The sequence below is a fragment of the Tupaia chinensis genome, unplaced genomic scaffold, assembly GCF_000334495.1.
Source record: "Tupaia chinensis unplaced genomic scaffold, TupChi_1.0 Scaffold000164_1, whole genome shotgun sequence".
NCBI lineage: Eukaryota > Metazoa > Chordata > Mammalia > Scandentia > Tupaiidae > Tupaia > Tupaia belangeri.
This window is the reverse complement of record NW_006159638.1, coordinates 2,978,586-3,000,643: the sequence shown is the minus strand read 5'-3', so window position 1 is coordinate 3,000,643 and position 22,058 is coordinate 2,978,586. Positions and strand designations below refer to the sequence as shown.

General features: G+C 37.0%; 1 pseudogene; it reads left to right on the top strand.

Annotated features, from left to right (window-relative positions):
• The first annotated feature begins 1,378 nt into the window (after positions 1-1,378).
• Positions 1,379-22,058, top strand: part of LOC102475867 (40S ribosomal protein S8-like) — a 68,602-nt pseudogene continuing 47,922 nt past the window's right edge.

The window sequence follows — 22,058 nt, the reverse complement described above, 5'->3', positions numbered from 1 at the left end:
ACCTTGGGAAGGGCTTTTGCAGTACACTGGATTTTTAAGTGGATTGGTAGGTAGACTTAATTTTTAAGTGATATATATAAATAAATTCTGGGGTTTCACATAACTCAGTTTCACCACAGTTGTCTCCCATAAAGAAATATTCCAGAAAAATAATTTAAAAATGACTAAAAGTACTATAATTTCAATTTTTAACTTGTATCTCCTAAAGGACAGTTAAAGAGATCCAATTCAAAATACAGAAGGATTTGTTCAAAAATCTTTCTTTTCTTTTCCGATGTGTTCATACCCTTGTGGTTGCTTCCTAAACCTTCGGCTACAAACTTTGTCAGAGTTTCCTCATCGCTATCATAATTGCTTTTTTGTCTTCTCTCTCCTGTCCCCATTCTTATTCTTTAATACATTTACTGCATTTTGATTCGTACTCTTTCTACTTAAAGGACTCTTCAGAACAAATAAACCCCAGTGTAAATACAAACTTTTTAATATCCAAGAGTAGCTCTTGAACATAAAAAAAGTTCAAGAACTTGATTTTTATTATACTTACCTGAGTCTTACCAAAAAAACTTAGTATTAGGACCAGCAGTTAACATAATGGCTATGTTGCTGGACTCTCACATGGTGGGACCGTGGTGCGAGTCCCAGACCCAGTGGCTTAAACTCTCACCAGGCGCATGTACGTGTGTGCCCCAGATCCCAAGAGGAGGCTGGAGAAGAAGGGATGGCAGTGTGGCCATCCCCCTTGGCAGGTGATTTCTCGCTTTCTGTCTCTCTGTCTCTCTCTTTCTGACGAGTGCACACGCCCTATAGCAAAAACCTTTCAACCCAAACCCCCCCCCAAAAAAAAATAAACCAAACAAAAAGCTTAGGTTCATTAAGCCTTGGTTTTACAAAGAACTTGATTTTATTTATAATTACCTGGGTTTTAAACTATTATTAGTTTATTTAAATTAATCATAATTTTAAACCCAATTTAATTTCGAGTCTTACTATTCTATTTATGAATGTAGTCATTTTGACATGAAGGAAAAGCATGTTATTAATGCTCATTAACTCACGTTAACAGACTAAATTCTGTGACTTTACCAATCGGAACATGCCATGCTCTACCCTTTATCATTTGTCCTTCAAAAATCTATCCTAAATGAGCCCTGTAAATATCTTTTTTGTCAGCTGGTCTGCTAAACTTCTTGGTAAGCACTGGAGAGATACTGCAGCTGAAAGGGGCGTACTTCACACAAGATATTCTCATACATAACTGACTTCTTAGAGAGTAGAGTCTCTAAGTAGAGTCTCTTCTTTTTATGGAAAGTTCCAGAAGGTAGATTTTCAGAAAGTTCCACCAATAGAACACCACAGCAATTGCTTTGTCATTCAGTGAGCCATGATTTTGCCTTTTGCAGCAAGGTCTGGATCTCGGCCTTGGGTAGACCTCTTCCTCTGTGCTATATGCCATCTAAGGGTAAGACTTTTTCCTATATCTGCTATCTCTATAGCCTTTATAGTTCATTTTATTTCTTTATTTTTTATAAAGACAAAATTTCATTGTGTCATGATCATACTGCCCCAAGCTTCCCCAAGTTGCTAGGATTAGAGGCACATGTCACTGTACCCATTTTGGACTGGGAATTGAACCCAGGCCTCCCAGGTGGTAAAATTTAAGGCTATAGGAGAGATCTATGGGCTACATGCATCCAAGTTATTCTTTCTGGAGCATTTTTGGATATGTTTAGTTCTTTTTAAAAATTAGTCATTATGGCAACAGGGGACAAAAATGTCGTATCCTTTTTTTTTCTTTCATGTGATTCAGGTAATAGGAATCCTATATTTTCATTCAGGTTTCAGTTCATTTCTGTTGTGGGTCTTTTGCCCCACAACCATGCTGGATAAAAATGGGTCTTGTCCCAGAGTACTTAGCAAAAAGTAATGAGTCTTCACAGCTTTTGCTAGGCTTGCCACTTTGCTTAGGAAAATCTTGCCCTACATAAGCATGTGTATCATATGGACACCTGGCCAACTCCACTACTTCTTCATACTATAATTGTCTCCTGAGGGAGAGCACAGGTCCTTCTAAGACAGCGCAAGAGGGGTGCATGCAGGCTAACTGCTCTGTGTCTGCTTCCAGGAGGGACTATTGGCCACAGGAGACTAGTACCCACCACTAAAGCAGGTCTTGCTCTGTCTCTCCTCTGCGTGAACAAAGTGTTGTTCCCTTTAGTGCTTGACTATACTGTGTTTTATCTACTTCTGATAGTAAGCAACAGGTGTCATTTTTTCAATAACTTCTTTCAATTCTTAAGTGAACTCTGAATTTTTTAGTAAGCAGTCACAACCTTGAAGTCACTTAAATACCACTCACTTATAATTTTGTCTGGTTCTTGGGACTTTGACTCCAAAGCATTAATACCTTGAAGTTCACTCAGAAATCTAGAATCCTTCCATCAGAGAGAAAGGTAATGGGATTGTGAAGGTCAGGTAGAGTTGGGGAGAATGTTTTCTTTTGTTTGTATTGCATCTGTGCTTCTGAGATCAGATTGTGTGACAAAGTGAGTAGTTAGACAGCTTGCATGAAGATTGAGGGTTCAAATTTGGTCATTATTGACTTCTATGCTATCTAATCGGTTCACATTGCACCCTAAGGGTAAGACTGATTCTTATAGCTGCTATTCTTATATTCTTTATATATCTCTTTAGTTGGTTTCCTAGGTCACATCATTCTGGGGGAATATTAGCTTGGAGTCCCTCGAGAATGATGCCCGACTGGAAATTTGTCCTCACTCCTTTCTCATAGGCCTACAGTGGCTTTTATCTCTTTACTGTTTAGAACTGCCCTTTACTGAGCACTCTATTTCCCAGGCTTATTGATAATTATATAACATAAATTGTCTCATTTAATTCTCAGATAAACACTGTGAGATAGACTTCTTGTTTTTTCGTTAAAAAAAAATTTCCTGGGACCAGCAGTTAGTGTAATGGCTATGTCGCTGGGCTCCCATGTAGTAGACCATGGTTTGAATCCTGGACCTGGTGGCTTAAACTGATGCCAGGTGCATGTGCATGCATGCCCAAGATCCCTAGAGGAGAATGGGGAAGAAGGGATTGTGGCGTGGCTATCTCCCCAGGGGGTGATCTCTCTCTTTCTGTCTCTCTGTCTCTCTCTGTCTTTCTGGCGAGCGCTTGCACCCTATAGTGTAAAACCTCTCAAAAAATTTTTTTTCCTGAGGGCATGTTCATTTTCCAGAGAGAAAAAGAAAGAGAAAGAGAGAGAGAGAGAGAGAGAGAGAGAGAGAGAGCGCATTCCACTACAATGGGGCATAGTCATGCTGTAATCCCTTCTCCTCTACTTCTTCCTTCTGTCGTGATTTTAGGTGCATACACGTCTGGCATATTTTATAAGCTACAGGGCCCTGGAATTCATGGCACAATCAACCATGTGGGATCCAACCACCTTTACTATCAGACTATAGACTGGCCCTCATCACACTTTCATAGATGAAGAAACACACACACACACACACACACACACGCACACACACATACACTCTACACCAAGTCAGGCACTCTGCTAGGTGCAAAGGATAGAATGGTGACAAAACAGTGGTCCCTGGCCTCCTAGAGTTTGTACTCCAGTGTAAGCAGTGACAGAGAGCAGATATCACATAGATACATACTTAATCACACACTATGACCCCCACAGAACCTCATGTAGAACAGAGGCAAAGGAAACTTCCCCGAGGAAGTGACATTTTAGCTCAACCCTGGTTGTATAAACTGAACCAGTGTCTCCCACCTCCCACCACTTTGTGTGTTGAAATTCTAGAAGTGGGGTTTTGGAGAAGTGCTTACTTAGTTTATGAGGATGCAACCCTCATGACTAGGATTATAAAAAAGGCCCCAACAAGTTCATTCAGCCCTTCCACCATTTTAAGGACATAGCAAAAAAGCATTCATCTATGCATGGGGAAACAAGCCCTCACCGGACGCTGAATCTCCCAGTGCCTTGAATATTCCAGAATTATGATGAATAATTTTCAGCTATTTATAAGCCACTTGGTCTATACTATCCTGTTGTAATAGCCTCTGTGGGCTAAAACACTGTTTTTTTTGTTTGTTTGTTTGCTTGTTTGTTTGTTTGTTTGTTTGTTTGGAGAGATTTTCGCTATAGGGCGTGTGCGCTCGCCAGACAAACAGAGAGAGACATTAGAAACAGAAAATGAGAAATCACCCCCCAGGGGAGATGGTCACGCCACAATCCCTTCTCCTCCATTCTCCTCTTGGGATCTTGGGCATGCATGCACATGCGCCCGGTGTGAGTTTTAAGCCACTGTGTCCGGGATGCGAACCACCGTCGACTACGTGGGAGTCCAGCGACATAGCCATTATACTAACTGCTGGTTCCCAACACTGTTATGTTTGACAGCAAAATTCTTTTAAACCGCATTAGATGAGAACTGTTGAAAGTAAGTGATTTTAGGTTCCAAAAGACCTGGATTCAAATCATAGCTGTATTTTTTCATAATTATGTTAATTCATCCAAACTTCAGTTTCCTCATTTGTAAAATGACAATGATGATGATAATAACAGTAACAAGGATAGAGACCTCACAAGATAAGGATTAGATGAGATATATATATGTGAGTACTTAGCACAGTATTTGGTATCTAGATTTTAGTTTCTTCTTCCTCTTGCGTTTATTCAGTTCTATTCTTCACTTATGTTGGGCAGTCTTAATTCTAATTTTCAGGAGCTTGGCCATCAGTCTCAAAGACTCTTCCTTTTGGAAGGAGCCTGACACCTTCATGCAAATGGCATCCCAGAAGCTTGTTCTCGTGCCCAAACTTCCTAAGGTGGATATTCACAGTGTCTACCTCACAAACAAAAGACCCATTGCTTATGAGAAAAAGCCCCTCATAATGAGCCAAAGATGAAACAACAAACAAACAAACGTAAAAGCTTATCTTTCACAGCACCCTTGCCAGTTTTTCTCAGCTCTGATTCCTTGGGGTTCTGTGTTTTGCAGGGAAATTCGGAGACCTTTGCTCATTCCCATTGATTATGTAGCTCCCCCTGCTTGCTGTGCAGGTCGAGCAGCCTCCCTGCAACTGCCAGCCCAGGACACAATTACTGCCAATTGCATCAGGATATTTTGTGTGAGAGAACGCCCTGTTACAGAACACACAGAGAGAAGCAAAACACTGATTATTTAATTTGCATTGTTTTCCCATGAATCTAAAGAAACTACCTTCTGCAAGGAGCATGGAGGCAAAATGATTAAGACAGAACAGCCAGAAGAGAATGAAATAAACCTAGTAGCTTAAAACAAAAAGAGGAGAAAAAAACTCATGAAAGCAGAAGCAGTCATAAAAAACAATGTTATTTAAATAATACTATATCTCTCCTGCCTTATCATTCTGATTACATTAAACTAATCTACAAAATTGAAAGGTAATGAGCAGTATTTCCTTAAAGCACATTAAATAATAGTGTCAAAATGCAAATTTATTCATTAAGTATAGATGAACATGTTAAATATTCATGAATTGTTGCTCACAGTATATAATTAATCCCATGGTCTTTGTGTCCAGAACATTGAGAGGATAAAGTGTTGTACCATTTCTGTTAAAAACTGATACCATTTCTAAAAATACCAAAGGTTAGGCACCTAGAAGACCCCCATGCTAGAGCTTCATTTTATCATTACTTTATATTGCATTTTAATAGGAACATGACTATCTGATGACACAAGATTTATATTTCCAACTCCTACTGCCTGATAATTTAGGTGGGAAATAAATATTTCAGGTTTGAAGACGCTCTTGCTTGGCCTGAATATATTGATAATAGATCTGAAATTCTCTTTTGTTTTATTTTTGACCTCAGGCAAATGGAAGCATTATATAAAAGTCTCCTTCTTAAGAAGAAAATGTCATGTTTTTTACTTCCATTTCTACTCTCTGTCCTTTCTTTTTTGTTAAACTTAGACCTTTCATTTTGGATGAAATACCTTGGTTTTAGGATCTCTTGAAAATATAGCCCATTTTCTCTACATGAACTATCTTATCTAGGGCCATATAACCTCTGAAAATCATTTATTTCCCTGAATGGCAAATATATCTTTGTAAGTTCTAGAAAGTTAAAGCCACCTATTTATATTGTTCCTTATTTACTTTTTAGGTTAATTGTATCATTGTTTCATAATTATTATTGTTGATCGCTGGAGAAATTCATGTGCAAAGTAGCACAACAAAGAATCAGATTTTTACCAAAAGTCTAAGCTTTAAAGTTTTATTCCTATTCTTAAATTTTTCTAAGTATATTAACTTGGTAGTGTTTGGAAGTTTGAAAACCAAAAAGTATGTTTTTTCTAGTTCTGTTGTCTATCCAAAACAAACTAGAAACATTTGGTTCCTTTTATGTAAAGCTACGTAAATTATATAACTATATCTTTATTTCTGTGTGGTAGATTGGGGTCTTGTTACGAAGACCTCTCCAGCTGTTATAATTTTACAATCATAACTCTTATCATGTGATTTTTGCACTGTATCTCTGAAGAGTGGCCTGAGTCTGTTTTTTTGCTCCATTGATGTGGGACTTCACCATAGGACTTCTTTAGCCAATGAAATGTCAGAAGTTAAAGTGGGCCAGCTCAAACCCAAGGCTTTAAGTGGCATCATCTGCTTACAATCAGTCTCTTATGCTTCTGCCAGTCACTATGAGAAGAACACACCCCAGGGAGCTGCCAATCCAGGGAGTAGGAAAGAAAATGAAGTCTAGGAGGACCCTCTACAAATTTCTGAAGTTTCTCTGTCCATATATAGGAAAAATGGAGTCAGGATGGCTTAGTCTGGCTCTCTCACTTCTTATCTTACTATATTTGAAAGCCACAGGGTTAACAACTTATATCCTTGGCTTGGCTCAGCCTCGGCTCAGCTGAGCTCTGCACTGCCATGGGCTCTGTGAGCTGTGAGAGTTCTCCATACCGTTATAAACTCCAAGCACTTCCATACCATTATAAGCTGTAGGAGGGAGGAAGCACCTTGTGAGTGCTGCTAGAGCTCTCACCTTGAATTCAGCAAGAAACAACATGACATCAGTACCTCACGTCATTTTTTTTTTTTTCCCAACTCCCTGTGTCTCTGTTCAGCCCACCCCCTGGGGAAGGAAAGAACCTTGCAAAACACCATTTTTCTCATGCCTGATGCTCTGTCACCTCTGATAACCTTAGTCTCTCTGGAATCCCAATTTCCTTTTCTCTACCCAGAGTATTAACTACGCTCTACCTCAGACATAGCTTGGGAAGTCTTTCAGGGCAATAAGTGGTGACCATAAGATTCACCTTATTTGTTTCCCATTTCTGAGAGATCATGTCTCTTTATTGCCTGGTGTCCAGGATCTTAAAATCAATGTTATATATAGTTATTTTACTTTTTTGGTAGTTTCAGAAAGAAAAGTAAATTCAGCCTTTCCTGGTGATGACCAGAAGAGGAAGTTTTTAATTCGTTTTCTTTAATCCTTTTTTAGAAATATAGTTTTAAAATAGCACAATAAAGATCAGAGGACTTGAATTTATGTCTGCCATTTATTGATGGAAGAACACTATGTTTGGCATGTACGTTGCTTTTTTTCAAATAAGAAGTTGAAAAATTTGAAACCAGAGACCACACAAAAACATAGAAATAGTTGTCTTTTTTAGAAGTAGCACACCATTGGTAACAAGCAGTAAAATAAAGAATGCTTCTGTTTTCCTCTGTGAGTATCTAAAATTTGGAAAGAGCAGGTAAACACCTGCACCTAATGGAAATCACCAGCAAACAGGACCACAGGCAGACAAGTTGAATTTTAAGACATCCTTTATCATCATCAATGAAATTATTAATGAGACAAAAGAATACATTGTGTGCAGTATCAGAAAAAGATGGTGTCATTGTGAAAGACAGTTCTTTGAGGTGTCATGGTAGATGGGAATGATTAGTGACTGCACTGATTCCTGCAGAATTGGGAGACCGTAGATGCTCAGAGTGATAAACAGAAGTCTTGAGTAAGAGAGATGCGTTTGTGTGGTTCTCCATGGGGAAACTGAGCTTGTATTGCTTGATATAAGACAGTATAGGTTATGAAGTGGGCTAAGGACTACGGCATCTGAAATTTCCTCAATAATTGTTTGTGTGTGTGTGTGTGTGTGTGTGTGTGTGTGTGCACAGGGGGTGGGGGGGTATTCAGAAGGAGGTAAGAAGGGACATTTGTCTGCCTAATTGTCTCTAGGTGATCGACGGACATTTCAAGTATTTTTTAAGTGATCCCAGATAATTTGCTTGTCTTCAATCTGATATTAGGCTTATATTTCTGTGTCTGCTTTCATATTGCAAAGTGAAATAGATGTTGTAAATGACCAACAAAGCAAAGACTTTGGCCTGAACAGTTCAGATTGGTTGTACTTCTTGGATTTAACTGGCCAGGCTTTTGTTTGTTTTCTAATCTGTCTCTTCATGTCATGCATAAATAATTCAGATATGGGAATGGGGAAGGTAATAATAACAACAGTATTAGGAGATAAAACTTATTGGCTCAGTATGGGCTAAGTTGTTTATATGCATCAACTCATTTAATCATGCTAATATAGAAATGAGATATTTTAGCATTTGGAGATGAGGAGCAGAGAGATTAGCTAACTTGCCCAAAGTCATCCATTTTATGTGTATTGAATCTACAAAGCCTCAGGTTCCTCATCTGAAAATGTGTGTGTTTATTGGATCTTCCTTTTAATTGCTGTTAGTGCTAAGTGAGATAATGTATGAAAAATTTTTAGCTACAGTGCCTAGCACAAAGTGAGCACCTGATACATGACAGATAACTCCTTTCAGAGTGAGCACCTGATACATGACCGATAAGAACTCCCTTCATTACCATCTGTTCAAGGTTGCACATTAAGTTGAAGTCAGGGTTTGAAAGCCATGCCTTCTGATTTCAGAGCCTAAGTTTTTAACCACTGCTGCCCTGTCTGTAATGTTTAAAATGTTATAATCTATTTCATACAGACCCTATGGGATTAGAGGCATGGCTTTAATTCCTGGCAGGAAGAGCTGAGAAACAGCAAAGTTTAAAAAAGAAAAAAAAAGCAAGATAGAGTTATGGAAAAGGAATCCATGATTTCCAGAGAAGCAGTATTCTTCACAAAAGGCTTACTAGATGCTTTTTCTGTCTACCTTCAACCTGGACAAGGTAGTATGCTAAGAGCAGACCACTAGATGATTTATTAACCAACGAGGGATGTGTGGGGATGCTATCGGCAATTACTGTGGAATATCAGTCGTATTGGAAACATGTAATGATCAGAGTGTAGCATGCAGTCTTCCGTAACTACTAACTCATCAGTCCGGTGAGTAGCTAATATCAGCAAGACCAAGAAAAGAGACAGGGCCAGAAAGGCCATGAACCTTGCCAGGCATGGTGGAGTTCCTTAAAGCTTCCTGCCAGCTTCAAGGATCACAGGAAAAAGAAAGGAGAATAATGGAAACATAATGTTTGAAAAAAATAAAACGTCAAACCAAGAGATCAGTGAAGGGAAAAAAAAAAAAAAAGAAAAGAAAATGAAAGGCAGTAGTGGTAAAAGGAGCAGTAGCAGGTGTAGCTATTTTGCTCTAACTCCAGACCTTTAATCAGAACCAGTTCACCCAGATTGTGCACAAAAGCTCATAAAGGTCAGTAGGTGCTACTTGAGAAATTATTCAAGCTTTCCCTCCCACTTGCTTGATTGACCTTCTTTTTCTTTACTTTTCCTCTTTTTTTATTTCTTCCATGAGCAAGAGAGACAGAGAGAGAAAGATAGTCAACACCCTCAACAGTTTTTGACACCACAATCCACCCTCAGCTTCAGCCATCTCCAGGGTACTCAGCAAGGTCTCTAGACATGAACCCAGAACTCTCCTGTCTGGGTAAGTCTTGCAGAGCATTGTATTTTAGTGCTGTGCTACTATCTGGCCCCATCTTTCATTTTTAGATCATTTTAGATCAACTTTACTTTTTTGGATCAATTTTAAGTTCATAGCAAAATTGAATGAAAGGGAACAGATAGTTCCCTTGTACTCCCTGATACATCATATCTACAGACTCCCCCATTATTGACATCCCCCACCAGAGTGGAACATTTATTGCATCCTTATCACCCAGAGTCCATGGCTTATATTAGGATTAATTCTCAGTGTAGATTCTGCAGGTTTGGATAAGTACATAATTCCATGTATCCACCATTATATAATCATATGGGTTAATTTAGTGCCCTAAAATATTCTGTGCTCTGCCTATTTATCCCACCCTTGATCTCTGGCAACTATTGATCTTTCTACTCTGTAACTTTGCTTTTTTCAGAATGGTATATAGGAAGAATATATAATATGCAGTCTCTTGGATTTCTTTTTCACTTTATAATGAACATTTAAGGTTTCGCCATATCTTTTCATGGCGTGATAGCACATTTCTTTTTAGGACTGAATAATACTTTTTTGTATGGATGCACCAAAGTTCATTTATCCACTTGTTTATTGAAGGGCAACTTAGTCACTTCCAATTTGGGGAAATTATGAATAAAGAAGCTATAAACAGCCATGTGCAGTTTTAAATTTATTTTTTTAGATGTAATTTCAGCTTTTTGGATAAATACCAAGGAGTATGATTACTAGATGACATGATGTGTATATATACTTCTAGAAGAAGCCATCAAATCGACTTCTAGAGTGGCTGTACCATTTTTGCATTCCTATCAGCAAGGAATAAAAACTGCTATACATCCCTTTTCCAGCATTAAACGACAAGTTTCCTGAATTTTGTTCATTCTAATAGGTATATATTTATGAATGATATGTATTGTTATTTAATTTGCATTACCTTGATGACATAAGATGTAGAGCATCTTTTCACATGATTAGTTATCATCTATATATCTTCTTTGGTAGGGTGTTTGTTGATATTTTGGCTCATTTTTAAAAATCTGATTGTTTTTTATCATTGATTTCAAACAGTTCTTTGAATATATTGGATACCAATCCTATAACAGATATGTCTTTCACAAATGTTTTATCCCAGTTTGTAGCTTTTCTATTCTCTTGACAGTCTTTAATAGAATGGAAAGTTTTAATTTTAATAATGTCTAGCTTATTCATTTTTTGTCATGGATTATGACTTCAGTGTTATATCTAAAAAGTCATTGCCAAACCCAATCCTCTATATTTTTTCCTGTGTTATGTCCTAAGAATTTTATGGTTTTGCATTTTACATGTAGGTATGTGATTCAGGTTGAGTTAACTTTTGTGTAGCCTTTCAGGTTTGTTTCCACACTCATTTTTACATGTGGTTGTGCAGCATCATTTGTTAAAAAGACTTACTTTTCCACCATTTTATTACCTTTTCTCCTTTGTCAAAGGTCTGTTGACTGTATCAATATGAGTCTACTTCTGAGCTTTCTATTATCTGCCATGGATCTATTTGCCCATTCTGTCATCCATATCACACTATGTTGCTTGATACCTGTAGCTTTGTGGTAAGTCTTGAAGTCAGGTAGTGTCAGTTCTCTAACTTCATTTTCTTCTTTAGGTATCATTTTGCCTTTTCCTGGTATTTAGAAATACCTTGCTGATTCTCACAAAATAACTTGCTGGAATTTTGACTGGAATTACATTGAATCTATAGATTAAGTTGAGAAGAGCTTACATCTTGACAATATTGAGTGTTTCTATTCATGAATATGGAATATCTTCCCATTTATTTGGTTCTTTGGATTCATTCATCAGAATTATGCAGTTTCCTCTTATAGATCTGACATGTACTTTGTTGGATTTATACCTAAGTATTATTTCCTGCTTTTTGATCCTCTATTATGCAGCTTTGCTTGTTTTGCAAGATCTTCCTCAGTCTCTTTCTTGTTTGTTTACCTATCAAGCAATAATCTCAGACTGACAGAAATTCCCATCCACTTGATATTTTACCCATCTGTTACCTATTACAAGTGTTGTGATCATACACTGAGTGGTGAAAGCTGTTGAACTCTGGCAAGGCTGTATCTTGGAATAAGAGCACTGCATCACAAGAGATGGGGGGTAGTGCCAGAAGTGGTGTGAGTGGAGAAGCGAGACCTAAGGAAGGACATTTGGAGGAGGGATACAGAGACAGAGCATTGACGGGATGGGGAGGTGAGGTGTTATCGGTGGATATTTTGAACAACTGGACTGGGGAGAAATGTTCACATATTGAAATGTTCACTTTGTAAGCTAAATATGATTGAATGTATATAAAAAATTAAAAAAAAATAGATCCTAGGGTCTCATGCTTTTGAATCTTCTCTATTTATCACCTTTCTTACAGAGTTCCCATGACTTTTTTACATTAATTGTGGCTTCGATTTCTCCTGTCCATAAAGATTTTTCCTTCAATTTTCTGAAGGGAGATCATGGTACTTAATTAATTAATTAATTAATTTTTTTGGAGAGGTTTTAGCTATGGGGTACATGTGCTCGCCAGAAAGACAGAGAGAGACAGAGAGATAGAAAGTGAGAAATCACCCCCCCCGGGGGGGATGGCCATGCTGCAATCCCTTCTCCTCCATTCTCCTCTTAGGATCTTGGGCACACACGCACACGCACCTGGCATGAATTTAAGCCACCGGGTCCAGGACTGGAACTGCCGTCAACTACAAGGGAATTCAGTGACATAGCCATTACTCTAACTGCTGGTCCCAGAAATCATGGTACTTATTATGTGCTAGGTACCTTCCATGAGGAAGGAGTGGGGAGTAAGAACTATGGAGACAATGGAGAAAAGTAAGGACAACTGACTATAGAGAGAGTCCTCTGTAGGGAAGGTCAGGCACCCCATGTGTGCCAGAGCTAGCTCTCATTTGATCTCACTTTTGAAGAGGGCCCATCTGTAGAGAACCCAATGCCTGGTGGAGGAGCTTTCTGCTATAGACACATTGTACTACAGAGGGATCTTTCCAAAGGAGGGGATACTTGACGAAAGCAACTCCAAGGTAATGCCTTGAAGCAAATTGACAATTGGGCTACATTTCAGGATAGGGCTCTAATCCCAGGGTGAGTGAATACGAATCAGAGGCCTAGGCAAAGAATCAAGGCAATAGATAAACGTATCCCAGCCTTCAGTACAGAACAGATTCCAATTTTGGACTAATGTCGAAAGTGTGCTGAGGCTTACAGTGAGGGGTAGTGGTAAGGGCAGCTAAGGCTGTACCTATGCCACTGTTCACCTAGCTTTTCACTAGGAGCCAGACCTGGCTTTCTTATGAGGACCACCCTATTACTCAGACACTGAGGCAAAATTCCCTTTTTTCTATGTATTTCATGTCTATTGACTCTATCCCTGACAATTTCTCCTAATTTCAGTCATCTTTAAATTTAGGTAATGCCTCACTATTCACAAAACCAGTATGCTGAACTAGCAATTTAAAATTGTCAGCATAGACATTACTTTGTCTTCTTTGATCCCTTTAAACTTTATTAAATAGAGGTCATTTTTTCTTTGTCCCAGGATAAAGACCTGGACATGCACCAACTCTTTTTGTTTTTTCATTTTCAGGTAACATAACCTGGTCTTGTAAGTCATGAAGAACAAGCCTCATTGCAGAAATTACAATATTTTGTTCTGTTTAACCATCAGTATTCTGACTATGCTTTAATATGGTTTCTGGCTTCTGGCTACATCCATTTATGCTCAATTATTCTGCTAACTTCCTCCTCCTTTTGCTATGCCGTTGGGCTCACCCCTGGGTCTTGGGTTCGGCTGTATGAAGGAAAAAGAGGTAAGAGAACAAACATGTTATTATTTGGGTAGGTGGTTCCAGGTCTGTTGGCTGGGAAGATGTTAACTATCTGAACCTTTTTCTTGTGGGACTCTTCACAGGTTCTCCACAGATTCCTATCTCCCTTTTTTTTTTTTTTTTCATTTTTTAGAGAGATTTTTGCTTATGGTGCATGCACTTACTAGAGAGACAAAGTGAGATCCTTCCCTAGGGAGGATGGTCATGCTGCAATCCCTTCTCTTCCATTTTCCTCTTGGGATCTTGGGCATGCACACACATGCTCCCAGCGTGAGTATTAAGCCACAGGGTCTGGGACTCCAACTGTGGTCAACTATGTGGGAGCCCAGTGACGCAACCATTATACCATCTGGTGTTCCCTCCTACCGTTCTCTTAAGATGGTTGGTGGATCATATTCTGTGTGATTCCTTGCTCTTAGAAGAGTAAGAGTGGAAACATCACCATCCATCTTCATTCTCAAGACTGTGCCACCAAAGCAGGCAGAGAGTCCTTCATCCTTCTGATTTTCCCACTAGCAACTTTAATTCCTACTCTGCTTCAAGTGTCTTAGATGGATCAGGCACCAATTCTCTGTTTTTCTCAACTCCAGGAAATACATTTTAAAGCTCTCTCTTAACTTCCTTTTTCCTTGTTTTGGATTAGAAGGTAGACCTGTTCCTCCCTCAAAAGGGGGGGGGGATTCAAACAGCAATAGCTTTCATTAATTTCTTTATCAATTAACTCCACAAAATCCTCTTTTAACCTGCTGAATCCTCTTCCGTATTCTCATAGTGGGTGAGGGGGTTCGAGATTCCTGATAAATTGTCTTTTATTAGAAATTTGTCCACTTCATCTTAAGTGTAAAATACATAGGCATTAGATACTGCTCATAATATCCTTTAACTTTTTATGATCTGTAAAATTTGCAGTGTTATCCACTTTGAAGTCTTGTTGCTAGTAATTTGTGCCTTCTCTCTGTTTCTTGGTATGTCTCACAAATCAAAATAGCCTAAACAGATAATAAAGTCTCATTTGTCTTTTTTTTTTTTTGGAGAGATTTTTGCTATAGGGCACATGCGCTCGCCAGACAGACAGAAAGAGACAGAGAGACAGAAAGCGAGAAATCACTCCCCAGGGGGGATGATCATGCCACAATCCCTTCTCCTCCATTCTCCTCTCGGGATCTTGGGCATGCACTCACATGCACCTGGCGTAAGTTTTAAGCCACTGGGTCTAGGACGCAAACTGCGGTCGACCACGTGGGAGTCCAGAGACATAGGCATTACGCTAACTGCAGGTTCCCTCATTTGTCTTTTAAGCTAACCAACTTTTCACTTTGTTGATTTTTCTTTATTGTTTTTCTATTTTCTAACTAATTAGTATCAATTCTTTCCTTTGCTGTTTCTATCCTACTTTTCTTTGGATTTATTTTTCTCTGCTTTTTCTACTTTCTTAAGATGGATGCTTAGTTCATAGCTTTCTACCCCTTTTTTCTTCTCTTATTATGGATTTGAAATAGTACATTCTTTTATGGCTGTCTTTTTCCGGATCACATCAGTGTTAATATGTAATATCCTCATTATTACACAGTTAGAAATATTTTCTATTTACCATTGTGACTTTTCTCTTTGAAATATATGTATGTTTCATTTCCAAATAATTGGTGGTTATCTATCATCTGCCTATTTATCTGTTTATCTGTATCTTTCTATCACATTATTCCATCTGACAAGACAACTTGGTAGTTAGTGTTTCAAATGTTTAGTGCTGCATCATGTTTCATCATATGCTCAATTTTGGAAATTGTATACTTTAAAAGAACATATATTCTGTTATTTTGGGGTGCAGTTCTTTATATATTTAAATTATAATATTTTGTTCATTATATTGATCAAAAATTTTAAATCTTTGCTGAGTTTTAAATGGCTTTTCCTATCAGTTTCTGAGCTCGGTTTATTAAAAATCTCTCTATAAGATTGTGGACTTGTCCACTTCTCATTTCATTTCTGTAAGTTTTTGTTGTATATATTTTGAGGTTCTTATACTAAGTATATACAGATTTGAAACTGTTCTGTAGATTGACCATTTTATCATGAGATGTCATGCTTTTTCTCTAGAACAATTTTTTTGCTTTCAAATCTATTTTGATATTGGACCAGACATGATAGTCCTTTTGAAATGTGTTTGCACAGTATATTTGTTTTTATCTTTTTATGTTCAACTATTCTGTATACTTCTATTTAAGGTATATCTCTCACAAAAAACATTTTTCCCTGTGTCATTCTCTGTCATTTAGTTTAGTCATTTACTGACACATTGGAGTTTGAGCCTTCCATCTTACTATTTGGATTATAAATGTCTCATTTGTTCTATGCTCCTTTACCTATACTTTGTTGTCTTTTGGGGAATTAAGTATTATTTTCATATTTTATAATTTCTGTCAGCCTGTTAATTGTATGACCTTTTATTAATTTTTTTAGTGGTTACCTCAAGATTGAAATTCACCCTTATTAAAGGCTAATACAAATTTGTACTTTTACCATTTTCTGCATCATATAAGAAACTCAAAAAACTTCCACTCTATTTACCCTACTCAAGCCTACTAGTTATTATGTCATATATTTCTGTCTGTTTTCTTCATTTTTGCATTTTCATTTGGAATACTTCATTTACTGTCTTAAGAAATCCTTTGATATTTATTTCAATCCAGGTTGACTAGCAACAAAGTCATCTATGTAAAATTGTCTTTGTTTTGACTTCATATTTATATTATCACTGGATAGAAAACTCAAGGTTGGCAACATTGAAGATGGCAATAAATTATCTTCTGATTTTATTATTTCTATCAAGAAGTCAGCTGTCTTTGTGATTTCTACTCCTTTGAAATCAATGTGTCTTTTTTTCTTGATGCTTTCAAAATTTTCTCTTTGCCTTTTTTTTTTTTCCAGTTGTAGTAGGACGTATACATGTCTTGTACTCTTATATTTGTCATTCTCGGTGTTTGAAGTAGTTTTTAAATATGTGACTTGATGACTTTCTTGTTTTAGAAAATATTTTGGCCATATATCTTCAAAAAGTTTAGTCTTTTCTACATCTAGAACTTCGATTACATATATGTTCATCTTTTTTTTTGTGCATGAGCTTGAGTATTTTCTACTGACCCATCTTCTTATTTACTAGTCTTCTCTTCAATTATGTCTGGCACTCTATGAAACTAAATTCTTATTTTCAGTTTTTAAAATGTTCTGCTGTAGAACTACTATTTGATTTTTTATTTCTTCAAAATTGTTTATCTTGGTACTTTTATCTTGGATATATTAGACATAGTTAATTTTTTTTGTATATGATAACACCAACATTTGTGTTTCCCATAGGTTCATTTGCATTTGGTTTGCCTGGTACATTTCTACTTAAAAGATTATTTTGAAATTTACATATAAAAATAGAAGTATTTTCACTTTAGATTATTAATATACTTTTTTTTTGAGAGGTTTTTGCTATAGGGTGTGTGCACTCGCCAGAAAGAGAGAGAAAGAGAGACAGAAAGTGAGAAATCATCCCCCAGGGAGATGACCATGCTGCAATCCCTTCTCCTCCGTTCTCCTCTCGGGATCTTGGGTACACATGCACACACGCCAGGAGTGAGTTTAAGCCACCGGGTCCGGGGATTGAACCGCGGTCAACTACATGGGAGGTCAACGGAATAGTCATTATGCTAAATGCTGGTCCCGTAAATATACTTTTTTTCAGAGAAAGTTTATATTTTCTTGGCAAGCAGTTTGGCTGGGGGCAGATTATTTTAATTGAATTTGAGATTGAGATGATTAGAATTTTGTTTCTTGTTAGCTTTTATTCTAGTGAATAGTCCTTCAAAGATCTCAGCTAAGAGCCTTGGCTGTTTACCAGAGTCCCTTCTCTTTGTTGGGACTTGTACTTAAATATTTTACTCCCAAGCCGCTAAGACTGCTGAAAATTTTATTTAGCATCTCATCCTCTCAGAGACTGTCTACAAATAAGCAAGTGCTTTGAAGAGAAGAGTAGAACTGAATATTGAGCCTACAACTTTGCATTTCCATTGTCTGAGAATCTTGGCTCCTAATATGCTTGTTTCTTGATGACTCCCTGGTGTTTCTCAACAGATTTCTTTATTCATATTTTATCCATCCCTCCCAATTGTTTTGGCAATAAAGGTTAGCCTTGTGCAAGTTACTGTTCTATCACTGGGATCAGAAACTATGAATATACTTTTCAAATGGTAATGTTTGACACATTCATTTTTTTATTTACTATGAGGGGATAAATTTCTAGAAGACAGGTATACTGTACTTTGCTCTACACACTAGTATGTTCATATTTACTGATAGACAGAATTGATAAATTTTTTATTGGGAGTCTCTCAATAAAAAAAGATAACACTAAACTCATTTTCTTTAGGAGTTCAAATTTTACACAAAAATCCTATTGAAAAGTCATTGTGATGAATGAATATAGACTCTGAAAAGTGAACCAGCTAAACTACATCAAAGTTTAAAAATAATGTCAAAAAGAGTCAGACACAGAAGTTCTGAAAACTTTTAACTCCCCAGGATTTATTCATTCTATATGAAATAGGTGTTCTCCTAGTGACACTTTGATCCAACATCTTCGTGTTGTCAGAGTTCAGAAGCCTTAAGGCCTCAAAGTGCTGCTCTGATTTTGATCCAAAACCATAATCAGGTTTTGATCCATTTCAGAAAAGAGGCCTAATCTTTGGTGTCCAGCTGCAGCCATGGCACCGAGGAATCATTACGCATAGACCAAAGACCCAGCGAGGGACAAACAACTGATAACTGTGCTGCTGAAAATGTTTGTTCACTTTTCCTTTTCTTTGATTGTTTGTTATAGCAATATTTATTTTTTCTTTTTCTAGTCTTTTGAATTATGTTTTTGTTTCTCATTGAAGAAACATCATTACTGCTTACCATGAACTAACTTGCATTCAAATTTAGGGCTGGATGTTGCAGGAAGGGATAGGAAAAGTTTTGAACAGAATCCTTATTTCCAAAATGGAAAGGACATATATGGGTGTGTGTGTGTGTGTGTGCGCGCGCACATGCACAATAATATATATGATGAATATAGTAGATAGTCTGAACAGATAAGACCAGAGCCAACTTCCAAACCCCAGATTGAAGTCTTCCTGTGGTAAATACATGTTCATTGAGTGAAAAATTGGATTTTAAGAAAATTGTTAGAGTTCAGGTTCTGAAAGTACTTAGGATGGAGTTGCTTTTGGCAAAGTCACAATGGTAAATTAGGTTTACAAGATTATGCAGAAACTATTTTAAAATAAAGCACCTCTGAATTTTTGCCCATTTTTGTCAATGGAGATTTCAACAGATAGAAAGAACTCACAGTTCCTAGACAGGAGTTTTAATTGAAGTTGAACAATCTAGAAACATATGGGAAGGGATACTTCGCCTGAGAGATATAAAACTCTACAGCTAGATTCACAAAAGAGAGCTCTATTCTCGGCCTACATCTGACCAGTCCGTCCTGAAAAACTGAGCCAGGAGAGAGTCTGACTTCTTTAAATTGAATGGTTTTATTACAGTTAAGTAGATTATTTGATCTGGTGGCTGCATAGATACAAAGCCTTCTTATTAAAGATGGGCTCAACAAATCATTCATTTTACCAGGGAAGGTGGTAATACTTCTCATTCAATTCACTGGTACAATGATTCTAATAATATTTTATAACTGACCAAATCAGGAGAAACAAAGTTTTGATAATTTCTATGGTTTGAATGTGTCCCCCCAAAATTTATGTATTGGAAATTTAATCCCTCTGGATTAATAGATTAAAGATGGCTCTGCCTCATGAATTAATTAATGTTGCTATCATGGAAATGGGTTCATCGTTGTGGAAGTTGCTTTACTATGAAAGCAAGCTTTCTCTGGCTCTGTATCCCTTGCCCATTATCATATGATGCCCTGCACCATATTACGATACAACGAGAAGACCTCCACCAGCTATAGCCCCTCTGTCTTGGACTTCTCTGCCTCTAGAACCAGGAGCTAAACTTCCTTTGTTTATAAATGATACAGTTGGTGGCATTCCATTATAGAAACAGAAGGTAGATTAAGATGAATAATTGGTACTTAGTTGCTCTATAAATATCTAAAAGTATGAAACTGGGTAATGGATAGAGGCTGGAAGAATGTGTAGTAGCAGACTACAAGTCTAAAGTGTTGAGGGAGATTCTAGTGGATGTCAGAAAAAGAGAAAACTAGGAAAAATCTGGACCTTTTTATAGATGACTTAATGATCATGATCAGAATGCTGGTATAAGTATGGTTCTGATGCAGTCTCAGATGAAACTAGAGAACAGTATAGGAAATTGGAGTAAAGGCCATCCATTTAACAAAGTAGCAAGCAACCTGGCTGAACTGTGCCCATGCCCTATGGCTTATGGAAGGTGGAATTTAAGTGACAGACTAGGATATCTGCTGTGCGAATGATCTAAGTAGCAAAGTATTTAGGCTGCTGTATGGATACTTTTCTTTTTTAAAGAATTATTTAATTATTATTTTTTTTTTCACATGAGTTTTGCTAGAGAAAGACAGAGAGAGAGAGAGAGAGAGAGAGAGAGAGAGAGAGAAAGCCACCAGATCCAGGACTCAAACCATAGTCGGCCATATGGGAATTCTAGCACCTTATACCATGCCACCTGCTGGCCCCTATTGTATGGCCACTTTTAACAACTTCCGGTGAGATGTGAGATTTCACAGATTACTCAAAGATAGAATTTATAACAAAGGGGAGCAGCCTGGAAAGTTTTATAAAAAGGGGCAATGTGGTCATGTAAAGAAGGAAAAAAAAAATGTTTAGTTGTGGCTGAGCCATGATTTGCTGAAAAGTTAATACAGATAGCAGGAAGCCAGCGTTGTGTTTCTATAATTCATGTTATCATGGTCCAAGTTGGCGTCTGTGTTCTTAGGACAAAGTAGAAAGTGTGAAGGAGGGGGGTCAGTTGTATAATTTTGACTTGTAATTATTACTATTTTAGTTTGCATACAATATAATTTACTTTTAATGTTCACTTTTGAATTTTAAGGCATATATATGTGTGTGTGAGTATATATATATGTGTGTGTGTGTATATATATATATAATTATGTAACCACATCCATAAATAGAATTAATAACAATTCCATAACCCCCCCAAATTCCTTCATACTGCTTCTTTGTAGTTATTGCCCACTCAATCTAGTCCCCAGCAACATCTAACCTATTCTCTATCCCTATAGTTTTGCCTTTTCAAGAAATATCATATAAATGGAATTGTATAGTACATAACTTTTTAGTAGTGAACTCTTTCTCATAGCATAATGTATTTGAGATTCATTCATGTGTATGAATGATAGTTTATTTCTTTTTATTGAAAAGTAATATTTCATTGTGTGGTTGTACTGCAATTAATCTATTAACACATAAAATTAATCATCACAGCAGAAGACATTTCTCCAATTAATCCATTCACCTATTGAAGGACATTTTGTTTGCTTCCAGTCTGAGTGATTATGAATAATGTTCATATAAATATTCATAAATAGATTTTTTAAAATTCTAAACATAGATTATTTTCTTTAATGCACAAAGTAATACTGCCAGGTTAAAGGGTACATATGTACTTATAACAACAGTCCAATCATTTCCAATGTTGCTATACAGTTTTGAATTCTCCTCTATAATGTTTGAGAGTTTAGGTTGCTATACATTCTCACCAGCACTTAGTATTGTGACATTTTGTTATCTTTTCCTGCTTTATTTATTTATTTTGTTGTTGTTGGATTTTAGGGTTTTTTTAAATTTTTTATTTCATTTTCTTTTATACATTCAATCACATTATGTAGCTTACACAATGAATTTATTTGCATTCTTAGAGAGGTATTTGGTGGTATTTCATTGTTGGTTCAATTTGCATTTCCCTAATATTTAATGATGTTGAGCATCTTTTCAAGTGTTTGTTTCAGTCTGTGTATTTCCACTGAAGAAAAGTCTGCCTACGATTGTAAATTTTATATGTCAACTTTTCTAGGCTATGGTACTCATATGTTTGACCAAACTTATCTGGATATTGGTATGAAGGAATTTTTAAGATTAATGTCTAAATCAGTAGACTTTGAGTAAAGCAGATTACTTTCCATAATGTTGGTGTACCCCATTCAATCAGTTGACGGCCTTAAGTAAAAAACTGACCTCCCCTGAGAAAGAG